This window comes from Lethenteron reissneri, chromosome 14 (assembly GCF_015708825.2).
Source record: "Lethenteron reissneri isolate LAM-NWPU_2019-01 chromosome 14, ASM1570882v1, whole genome shotgun sequence".
Lineage (NCBI taxonomy): Eukaryota > Metazoa > Chordata > Hyperoartia > Petromyzontiformes > Petromyzontidae > Lethenteron > Lethenteron reissneri.
In genome coordinates this window covers 6,547,203-6,559,456 of record NC_083792.1, presented here as the reverse complement: position 1 = coordinate 6,559,456, position 12,254 = coordinate 6,547,203, and the positions used below count along the sequence as shown (strand labels likewise).

Genomic DNA, 12,254 nt, shown 5'->3' with positions numbered 1-12,254 from the left:
CGGGTATTGTGTATGGTTTAATGTTTGTTAAATTCCACAATATAAATGAAAACAACGGACAACGATGGTATAACCAGAACTCGCGTAACACTCACGCGTTCCTCGTGGGCTGATGACCCAGATTCAAATCACGGATCACATTGCTGATAACTTATAAATGACGTGATGACATCGTCGAACTTGATTGTCGTTCCACGCGGACACGGTGCAGACTCTAAAGCACGTGGGGCTCTGTGACGTCATCGATACTGATTGGTCGAGTGGGTAGCACGTGGGGCAGCAAATCACGGAGTCCCGAGTTCAAATCCAGCCTTTTAATTGTACATATTTTTTGGCAAATTGAATCACAAACGTAAATGAAACTTTTACTTTTATTTATTTTATTAATATCAAACAACATGCAGCAACAACACCAAAGTTAAAAACCTCATTGATATAATACACGCAACAGTCCCATTCCCAGGAGTCCGTGTAGTGTAATGGTATTCCACTGGGGCGTTAGAAGCCGAGGAGCGGGGTTCGAATCCCACTTTAGATTTTTTGCTGATTTACTAACCACGCAGTGACGGTCGCTGCCTGTGTTTCGACAGCCAACGTGCGCGCAGTGCAATCACTACACCGCGCAGAGCCCCGTGTACCTGTGTGAAGACTCGGTGGCGCAAGGCGATGCGAGACAACACCCGCATGCGACGGGAGTTAAAAGGCGCGAGGTTTCAAACCCCGGTAAAGGTGAGTGATGCATAAACACAAAGTGTGATTGTCTTAATATGTGAACGTATTGACGTGACGTGTGTGTCTGATATGTGAATGTACTAACATGCGTTGTACGCTACTGTGTGAGTGCAGGCCGTGTTGAGAACATGGAGCAGCCCATGGGGGACCAGCTGCGGAAGGGAGACCTGGAGCAGAGAGAAGGAACCGAGAAGATGACTTCAAAATATATTTTTACATGACTATGAAACAGTTGACCACTAGAGGGCGCTGTTTCACCACTAGGGGCGCTATTTACAACTAGGGGGCGCTGTTCTATGGACATACCCATTCAAAGTGTCACTTTCTTGGAAATAAATGCATTTACAGCGGATACTCAACGTATTGCAGCTTTAAGTCATGGATTTCCGCAAAATCGTGGAAAAGCCTGCGAATAATCAAGCAGTCACGTGGCAACAGTAGTGTGCACCCAGCAAAGAGGGCGCGACAATTGCTAGATTTTTACATTAAATTGCTGTTTTCACGACAAAATACAACTAAAAACATTATTTATCGAAGAAAAATACCATCAAACATTACCAAATCCACTAAATAGAGTTAATGCTTTAAATCACACACCATCACAACCAGGAGGAGTGAAGAATGGTCAAGTCACTCCCCTATGACACACACACTGCAAAAGGCCCTCTTCCAGCAGTGGATTGACAAAAGTCATGCAGCTGTACACACAGCGACCAGCAACGGGTTCCAACGGAGTGCAACATCACCAAACCAACTACATTCAGCTGCGTACATCTTTAAAACCATTAAAAGTTCCATGCTACGGTTTTTTTTTACGAAAAAATACGACTAAATGCAGGACTTTCCAGCTTAAGAATGGCATCTAACATGAAACACATACTCCTACGTGTGAAATCCCGTTGTGAAAAATCACATTGAGCGAACATTAATAGAAACGATTCTCTCCCTTACCTCTCCTCTCTCACCTCACTCCACTCTCCTATCGTTCTCTCCCCCCACCTCTCCCCTCTCACCTCACTCCACTCCACTTACCGTTCTCTCCCCCACCTCTCCCCTCTCACCTCACTCCACTGCCCTCACCGTTCTCTCCTCCACCTCTCCCCTCTCACCTCACTCCACTCCCCTCACCGTGCTCTCCGCTCCAGCAACCCCAAGGTTGCTCTCCAAGCCCCCTAGTGAAGCTCCCCTCGACGGGATTTCGCTGCTCCTCGTCGCCCTCGCCCGCCCGCCTTGAGAGCCCCGGTGTGGCCTGGCCGTGGCCACAGCCCCTGGCTGTGGCAACAGCCCCTGGCCGTGGCAACAGCCCCTGGCTGTGACCACACTCCATGGCTGTGGCAACAGCCCCTTGCCGTGACCACACTCCCTGGCCGTGGCAACGGCCCCTGGCTGTGACCACACTCCCTGGCCGTGGCAACAGCCCCTGGCCGTGGCAACAGCCCCTGGCCGTGACCACACTCCCTGGCCGTGGCAACAGCCCCTGGCTGTGACCACACTCCCTGGCCGTGGCTACAGCCCCTGGCTGTGGCAACAGCCCCTGGCCGTGACCACACTCCCTGGCCGTGGCAACGGCCCCTGGCTGTGACCACACTCCCTGGCCGTGGCAACAGCCCCTGGCCGTGGCAACAGCCCCTGGCCGTGACCACACTCCCTGGCCGTGGCAACGGCCCCTGGCCGTGACCACACTCCCTGGCCGTGGCAACGGCCCCTGGCCGTGACCACACTCCCTGGCCGTGGCAACGGCCCCTGGCCGTGACCACACTCCCTGGCCGTGGCAACAGCCCCTGGCTGTGACCACACTCCCTGGCTGTGACCACACTCCCTGGCTGTGACCACACTCTCTGGCTGTGACCACACTCCCTGGCTGTGACCACACTCCCTGGCTGTGACCACACTCCCTGGCTGTGACCACACTCCCTGGCTGTGACCACACTCCCTGGCTGTGACCACACTCTCTGGCTGTGACCACATTCCCTGGCTGTGGCAACAGCCCCTGGCTGTGACCACATTCCCTGGCTGTGACCACACTCCCTGGCTGTGACCACACTCCCTGGCTGTGACCACACTCTCTGGCTGTGACCACACTCCCTGGCCGTGGCAACAGCCCCTGGCTGTGACCACACTCTCTGGCTGTGACCACACTCCCTGGCCGTGGCAACAGCCCCTGGCTGTGACCACACTCTCTGGCTGTGACCACATTCCCTGGCTGTGGCAACAGCCCCTGGCTGTGGTAACAGCCCCTGGCTGTGGTCACCTGAGGAGTCTCCCCCCGGGCCTCTTCACCGCTCTCACCTGCTTCTAACTCAGGGGATTAACTCGCTACAGGCGCCGCGTGGATGGATGCGTCCCCCCTGGGACATCGGCACTGGCAAATCCCGGCAGACTTCGAATTTGGACTGGTACTGCGATGTGATAGCACCAGGCATCATTCATTATATCTACAGTTAAAGTAACACATGTGACCAAATCACCTTATATCATCAGATCTCAAAGCTATGAGCCTGGATAGTGCTTGAATGGGCGACCACCAGGTGTTATGGGCTGCGTGGCTGTGATGGGTAGAGCAGTGCAGCAAAACCAATTGTGCATCCATTAAACTCTACAGCTGTCTCCCTGCGTGTTCACCAACCCGCACTGATCAGCTTTGGTGAAGTATGGTTAAATCAACGCCCCTTGACCGACACGCAGGGGGAAGGTCCTCATCCAGCAGTGGATTGATGCGAAAGGTCTGCACATGTACTACGTTTCGTGGTATATCCGTATAATGATTTTGTACGTATTATTAGGAAGGCCGTATTTCCGTGTGTTTAACAGTACTGAGTTGAATGTGTATATATGGGCTGTTATCTATACGTAAACACATCCCCAGTAACGCCTGCACTTGCTGTGCACCGAGTCTAACGAGATGCAGGAACCCAGAGTCTTAATGAGCTACCCCTGGACACACCGAGCGCATCAATGGGGCTTCAAGACTTCCAAGAGGTTACATCAAGTCTTCCCGAATCAACATCAAAACCTCGTGCTGAGCTCCACACCTCCTCGCATCCCGGCATGGAAGCGTCACTCAGCGCGGATTCAACTCAGACAGACCCAGACAGAGGCGGCAACTCACGCTTCAGACGGTTCCAGGTGCAGGGTCTCCAGGTTCCAGGTGCAGGTTCTCTGGGTGATGTACGCACGGAACTGAGTGACCCTGGCTGTTTCTTCATTGAATTCAATGCAGCCCCGCACCGCGTCATCGCGAATCTCCCATCTCAGTGGCTGCACGCTGCAGTGACTGCTCTGTAATTATTCACCTTCTCACGTCACCCTCACCTGCACACGTCCCAGAGACACCACGTCCAGGAGACCAATCGAGTGGGCGGAAACTCTGTGGGTTCGGCAAATTTCACATATTTTTGTTAACCTCTCACCCCAGTCTGGAATTGAACCGAGACGGTTTGAGTCGGGACGGCCCCGCGTGCTGACGCCGGGATCTGTGCAGAGAGAGAGAGAGAGAGCTCTCACCTGGCAGGTCTTCCGGGTTCCCTGCCCGTGCACGGCAGGACCAGGTGTGTGCATGTGTGTGATAAATACACCCACGTGTGTGCGTGCACAGGGAGCTTCATTACGCACACAGCAGGCGTGGTGGTGTGTCGGCTTTTATGTGGAGGTGGGGAGCCGTGGTGCAGCGGTTAACACGCTTAGCCACGAACCCGGCGACCCGAATTATATTCTCGTTCACGGTCATCACCAGTGACGATAATCTGGACCAGTCCTGGACTATCCATCCCGGACTCGGCCTCAAATCCGTACCCTGGTGCTGTGTGTCAACATCGCCCCTGGGGAGACAAAGGCGGCCGAGCGTAGTTGCTGGTCACCGACTACCACGTGGGCTGTGTCGGCCTACATAGGTGCTCGCTTACAACACTTGCCCCAGCAGTCTGTCAAGGCTACACGGGGGATCTTTGTCTTTGTGTGTAGGTGTGCATGTGTGCCTACGTGTAATAGCGGGCAATGGGATTATTCTGCTTTTGGGATGTAGGATACCGCTCTACAGACGGCGAATGGCTTGTGGTTCAAGAGATTTGGGACATCTTGGGTGAGCTTGCCTGCCCCGTGCGAAAAAACAATCGGCCTCCAAGGCGGATTATTCCGGGTTAAAAATAAATGTTTTTTTTGGCATGTTTGCATTTAAAGAGATTCGAGATGCAGCTAACCTAGACGGGCTATAATGTGCCGTAGCTCAATAATGCATGCAGATCAAAAGCTAGCAGGCGAATGTGGTTTAATATTTTATTATTTTACAACACAACAAAATTAAAACAATGATCTAATAACCAGAAAAGTCGCTACACGCATCTAGCTGTCGTGGTGTAAGGGGTAGCACGGCTGCCGCTGAAGCTGGTGATCCAGGTGCACGTCCTGGGATTTATTTTTTGCTAATTTACAAATCACGCGATTACATCATCGAGTGTGTTTATTATCGCACGTGGAGCCCTGTGACGTCGTCACTGCTCGGTGGTCGAGTGGGGAGCACGTGGGGCTCAAAATAATGGAGTCCTGCGTTCAAATACAACCTTTAAAATTAACCCGTAAAAACAAAGTTTTTCACTATAAATCCTTTATATGCGTGGCATCGGTTTTATTTTATTATTCATTTCTGTTTTTCTTGAGTAAGAGTTTCATTTTTATCAAATTGGTATTTTAAATTAAATATGAACAAAAAAATTCCTAAAAAGTGGAACATTTTGGAGAAAAAATGTCACGAAAATAAATTGTCACGCACAACGAGTCTGTGTGCAAAATGTCAGCTCGATTGGATCACGGGAAGTGGGTTAGAAAACGACCGAAAGATTTGCACGGTCGTAAGCGCGCAAGCAAGCAAGTGAACTTAATATAAAGGATTTAATAAAGGATTTAAAAAGTAAGATTATTAGTTCGGCAAATTCAAGCACAAATGCAAAATGTAACTCGTAATTTTATTTTTCATACATTAAAAAAAACATGCAACGACAACGCCGATGTTGTAATAACCGCGACGTAGGTAACATCCGTGAGTCTGCGTGGTGTAGTTGGCCATCACAACTGCCTCCGAGCCCGTAGCTACCGGGTTCAAATTCCACATTCGGTTTTTTGTTGATTTATAAATCAGGCGGCGGCGACGTCACGGCCTATATTTACACAGCCATGTGGGCCCCGTGCAATCACTCCACCACGCGGAGCGCCGTGCACCGGTGTGAAGAGTCGGTGGCGCAAGGCGGTGAGAGACAACCCGGAGTCGTGGAGGCACGAGGTTCCATCCCCGGCAAAGGTTCGAGGTGAATAAACACGAAGCGCAAGATAAGTGCCGTGTGTGTCCCTATTAATGTGTCTGTCCCTCCCTACTAACGTGTGTGTCTGTCCCTCCCCACTAGTGTGTCTGTCCCTCCCTACTATTGTGTGTGTGTCTGTCTGCCCCTCCCTACTAACGTGTGTGTGTGTGTCTGTCTGTCCCTCCCTACTAGTGTGTCTGTCCCTCTCTACTAGTGTGTGTCTGTCCCTCCCTACTAGTGTGTGTGTGTCTGTCTGTCCCTCCCTACTAGTGTGTGTGTCTGTCCCTCCCTACTAGTGTATGTGTGTGTCTGTCTGTCCCTCCCTACTAGTGTGTGTGTCTGTCCCTCCCTACTAGTGTGTCTGTCCCTTCCTACTAGTGTGTCTGTCCCTCCCTACTAAAGTGTGTGTGTCTGTCCCTCCCTACTAGTGTGTCTGTCCCTCCCTACTAGTGTGTGTGTGTCTGTCTGTCCCTCCCTACTAGTGTGTGTGTCTGTCCCTCCCTACTAGTGTATGTGTGTGTCTGTCTGTCCCTCCCTACTAGTGTGTGTGTCTGTCCCTCCCTACTAGTGTGTGTGTGTGTGTCCCTCCCTACTAGTGTGTGTGTCTGTCCCTCCCTACTAGTGTGTGTGTGTGTGTCTGTCCCTCCCTACTAGTGTGTGTGTGTCCCTCCCTACTAGTGTGTGTGTCTGTCCCTCCCTACTAGTGTGTGTGTGTGTCCCTCCCTACTAGTGTGTCTGTCCCTCCCTACTAGTGTGTCTGTCCCTCCCTACTAACATGCGCCTGTCCCTCCCTACTAGTGTGTCTGTCCCTCCCTACTAGTGTGTCTGTCCCTCCCTACTAGTGTGTCTGTCCCTCCCTACTAACATGCGCCTGTCCCTCCCTACTAGTGTGTCTGTCCCTCCCTACTAACATGCGCCTGTCCCTCCCTACTAGTGTGTCTGTCCCTCCCTACTAACATGCGCCTGTCCCTCCCTACTAGTGTGTCTGTCCCTCCCTACTAAAGTGTGTGTGTCTGTCTGTCCCTCCCTACTAGTGTGTCTGTCCCTCCCTACTAACGTGTGTGTCTGTCCCTCCCTACTAACGTGTCTGTCCGTCCCTACTAGTGTGTGTGTCTGTCCCTCCCTACTAGTGTGTGTGTGTCTGTCCCTCCCTACTAGTGTGTGTGTCTGTCCCTCCCTACTAGTGTGTGTGTGTGTGTCCCTCCCTACTAGTGTGTGTGTCCCTCCCTACTAATGTGTCTGTCCCTCCCTACTAAAGTGTGTGTGTCTGTCCCTCCCTACTAGTGTGTCTGTCCCTCCCTACTAGTGTGTGTGTGTCTGTCTGTCCCTCCCTACTAGTGTGTGTGTCTGTCCCTCCCTACTAGTGTATGTGTGTGTCTGTCTGTCCCTCCCTACTAGTGTGTGTGTGTGTGTCCCTCCCTACTAGTGTGTGTGTGTCTGTCCCTCCCTACTAGTGTGTGTGTGTGTCTGTCCCTCCCTACTAGTGTGTGTGTGTCCCTCCCTACTAGTGTGTGTGTCTGTCCCTCCCTACTAGTGTGTGTGTGTGTCCCTCCCTACTAGTGTGTCTGTCCCTCCCTACTAGTGTGTCTGTCCCTCCCTACTAACATGCGCCTGTCCCTCCCTACTAGTGTGTCTGTCCCTCCCTACTAGTGTGTCTGTCCCTCCCTACTAGTGTGTCTGTCCCTCCCTACTAGTGTGTCTGTCCCTCCCTACTAACATGCGCCTGTCCCTCCCTACTAGTGTGTCTGTCCCTCCCTACTAAAGTGTGTGTGTCTGTCTGTCCCTCCCTACTAGTGTGTCTGTCCCTCCCTACTAACGTGTGTGTCTGTCCCTCCCTACTAACGTGTCTGTCCGTCCCTACTAGTGTGTGTGTCTGTCCCTCCCTACTAGTGTGTGTGTGTCTGTCCCTCCCTACTAGTGTGTGTGTGTGTCCCTCCCTACTAGTGTGTGTGTGTGTGTCCCTCCCTACTAGTGTGTGTGTGTGTGTCCCTCCCTACTATGTGTCTGTCCCTCCCTACTAAAGTGTGTGTGTCTGTCCCTCCCTACTAACATGCGCCTGTCCCTCCCTACTAGTGTGTCTGTCCCTCCCTACTAAAGTGTGTGTGTCTGTCCCTCCCTACTAGTGTGTGTGTCTGTCCCTCCCTACTAAAGTGTGTGTGTCTGTCCCTCCCTACTAACGTGCGCCTGTCCCTCCCTACTAAGGTCTGTCTGTCCCGACTAGCGTGTGTGTACCTACAATGTGAATGTATTAACATCTCCCAGTGTATAAAAAGCAGGCGGAGAGGTGGAGCAGCAGCCCACATCATGGAGACCTGGACCAGCTGTGAAGGAAACGTGGTGCAAGGAATACATAGTTTTTTTGCATTAAGTGTTATTTTATTACAAATATACATTTTCGCAAAATCACCTGCCCAGCCTCTAAAGGGTACGTGACACCGCTAAAAACAGTCATTGATATCCCACGGGGAGCATTGCCATTGCTGGAATTTGGCATTCCATTGCTGTTTTCATTAAAAACATTTTTTTTACAAAAAAAACAAAACTAACCACACGATTTATTTCAGATAAATACCGTGCAATATTACAACGCGACTAAATTTAGCTGTTTAAAGCTTTAAAACCCACAAAACGGTCAAGTCACTCCTATGACACACACACACACACTGCAAAAGGCCCTCATCCAGCAGTGGATTGACAGAAGTCATGCAGCTGTACACACAGCGACCAGCAACGGTTCCCAACGGAGGGCAACATCCCCAAACCGACTACATCCAACTGCCCACGTCTTTAATAAAAAAAACATTAAGGGTGAATTGCGACAGGGTTTTTTTGTTTAACAGAAAAATACCACTGCAAGCAACGCCAATTGTGTCTAACATGCAACACAGAACCCGAGGTGTGAAATCCCGTTGTGAAAATCACAGTGAGTGAACATTCCGAAGACCATTCTCTCCCCGACCTCTCCCCTCTCACCTCACTCAACTCTACCCGTGCTCTCATCCAAGGCTGTAGCCATGGAGTCAACATTGGGGGGGACCAAATCTTCCCCCCAGAAAAACAAATCTAAATTTGAAAACGAATTTCCTGCCTAAAATATAAAAAAATTCACGAACACATAGGATGGATTTTTTTTTTACAATGTCTAATAGTGTATTGTATTACATTGCTGTTTTTTTTCTTTTTTACCTTTTCTTGTTTCATTGTATGTAATGGCAGAGATTAGAGATTAATAAAGTACAACCATAACCACAATCATATAAACATAAATCTATTTTATAGCAATATATTGGGGGGGACATTTTGAGCATGTTTGAATATTGGGAGGGATGTGTCACCCAATATATATTATAAGTATGGCCTTGCGCTCATCTACCTAATTACCCGTACAATTCAAGTAACACCTGTGACGAAGTCCCCCGATATCATCGGATCTCAAAAGCTAAGCAAGACTGAGCCTGGATAGTGCTTTAATGGGCGACCACCAGGTGCTCTAGGCTGCTTGGCTGTGATGGGCAGTACAGAGCAGTGCAGAAGAAAAACAATAGTGCATCAACAGAACTCTACGTCTGTCTCCCTGCGTGTTCAACCAACTCGCACTGAGCAGCTTTGCTGAAGTATGGTTAAACAGCGCCCACTGATCGACACACAGTGGGGATGTCCTCATTCAGCAGCGGATTGATAAGAACGGTCTGTGCATGTACGTACGATTAGTGGTGATTGTGTACGTATTATGATATTGTACGTGTTATCACGGGCTAGAGAAAATATGGACTGATGTGGTGCCGGAGGATGTCGAGCTGGGTGGACCTGCTGCATTATGGTACCAGCGGTGTCAAGGTCGGCCTCTGGAGGGGATTCGTGAATGACGCTGCTACTGGGCAGTTGGAGGCAGTCGCCTTCCAACAGCGGAGGACAGAGGAGCGACGCTCACAACAACGAGCGGAGCGACGGGCGCTTAAAACGCCAAGTTGGCGCAGTAGGGGACACAGGTGGTGCATCTGCCAGTAATCTCAGTCAACAGGTGGCACCTGCAGGGTCTGTCCCGTGACCTCCTTCCAGCGGACCATCGACATTTCACGTGGCCTCAAAGTGCACCTCAAAGTGCACCTAGCATGGCACAATCGTGGTGACGTCATCGCCACTTCGTGGTGAACGGCGACTATTATTAAATACAGATTTCCACGTGGTTAACATTACGTGGTCAACATTACGTGGTTAACATTACGTAGTTAACATTACGTGGTCAACATTACGTGGTCAACATTACGTGGTCAAACATTATGTACGAGTTGAATGTATAGAGGTGGACCTTTGTACACAAACGCAAATAAAATAAACAAACATCCTTCGTATAGCCTCAAACTTTTGGGGCAAGTGCTGTTAGTGGGTAGCACCTATGAAGGCCGTCACGCCACACGAGGGGGTGGGTTAGCCAGCACCACGCCCGACCGTCTTTGTATCCCTCGTGGCGATGTTTACACACCGAGGCCGAGTCGACCAAACAGAGGCCCAGGACCGGTTCAGACAATCGTCACTGGTGTTGGTGGCCGTGACTCGGAATCGAACTAGGGATGCCGGGTCGATAGCGCAGCGCACTGCTGGGTATGTAAACACATACCCAGTAACACCTACACTCACTGTGCACGGATTATAACGAGATTGAGGAACCATGACTCTTAATGAGATACACACAGAGCGCATCAATGGGGCTTTACGATTTTCAATGGGTGAAATAAACTATTCCGAAATCAACATGAACACCCTGTGCCAAGCTTCACACCTCCTTCCCCGATTCACATCCCGGCATGGAAGCGTCACTCAGCGCGGATACATCTCAGACATCAGCACTGGGGAGGCGGCAACTCACGCTTCAGACGCCTCCAGGTGCAGGGTTCCCAGACTCCAGTTGCAGGATCTATAGATACTATACACACGCAGCTCTGTTTCATTCTTCAATTCCGCCCCGCACCGCGTCTATGTGAATCTCCCATCTCAGTGGCTGCACGCTGCAGTGACTGCTCTATAATTATTCACCTGGTCACGTCACCTCCACCCGCAGACGTCCCAGAGACAACGCAACCCGGAGCCCAATCGGATCTGTGGAAACTCTGCGGTCCGGGGAACTTCCCATGTTGTCCGTAACCTCTCACCCCAGTCTGGAATTGAACCGAGACGCCAGCGATTTGAGTCGGGCCGGGCCCGTGTGGCGACGCCGGAAGCTGTAGAGAGAGAGAGAGAGAGCTCACCTGGCCGGTCTTCCGGGTTCCCTACCTGTGCGTTGTCAGGACCACGTGTGCGTTGTCAGGACCACGTGTGCGTTGTCAGGACCACGTGTGCGTTGTCAGGACCACGTGTGCGTTGTCAGGACCACGTGTGCGGTGTCAGGACCACGTGTGCGGTGTCAGGACCACGTGCGCGTTGTCAGGACCACGTGTGTTTGTGTGTACAGAGAAAAGCACTCAGACGCTCGCATAGAGTAGCATGCAAAAATACCTAAAGATCCCCCGTATAGCCCTAACAGACTGTTGGGACAAGTGCTGTTAGCGAGTGCCGGCACGGAACAAGGGTGGCCATAACCACGCCCGACTGCCTTTGTCTCCCCAGTGGCGATGTTTGCACACCGCGCCAGTTACTCATTTGAGGCTGAGTCAACCTACGTGATGCCCAGGACCGGTTCAGACAATCGTCACTGGTGTTGTCGGCCGTGAGCGGGAGTCGAACCCGGGTCGCTGGGTTCGTAGCGCAACGTAGTTCAATGAATCCATGGCGATACTCAACCAATCGTTTTCCGGAGCAAAATATCTGAACGTCAAAAAAACAAACGCCACGACAGTGCGAGGAGCGAAGCTGCCGGCAGCTGCGAGTTTCGAGCCGTCGCGGTCGAAGTCGAGGGGGCCGCGGTGATGCGGGTGGCGATGCCATACACCACCCCCTCGGGGAAGGCGTGAACTCGCACCGCGTGAACCACGTGGACTTGCACTGTCTGAACCACGTGGCCTTGCACCGCGTGCACCGCGTGAACCACGTGGCCTTGCACAGCGTGCACCGCGTGAACCACGTGGCCTTGCACCGCGTGCACCGCGTGAACCACGTGGCCTTGCACCGCGTTCACCGCGTGAACCACGTGGACTCGCACCGCGTGAACCACGTGGCCTTGCGCCGCGTGAACCACGTGGACTTGCACCGCGTGAACCACGTGGACTCGCACCGCGTGAACCACGTGGCCTTGCT

At 51.6% G+C, this 12,254-nt stretch overlaps 1 long non-coding RNA gene across 1 annotated transcript; it reads right to left on the bottom strand.

Annotated features, from left to right (window-relative positions):
• Window positions 1–480: 480 nt before the first annotated feature.
• On the bottom strand, window positions 481–11,281 carry LOC133342316 (uncharacterized). Its single transcript, XR_009755119.1, has 3 exons — window positions 10,891–11,281; window positions 3,842–4,044; window positions 481–899 (listed from the first exon to the last, which is right to left on the bottom strand). It is a non-coding gene; the product is annotated as an uncharacterized LOC133342316 (long non-coding RNA).
• Between the last annotated feature and the right edge of the window lie 973 nt (window positions 11,282–12,254).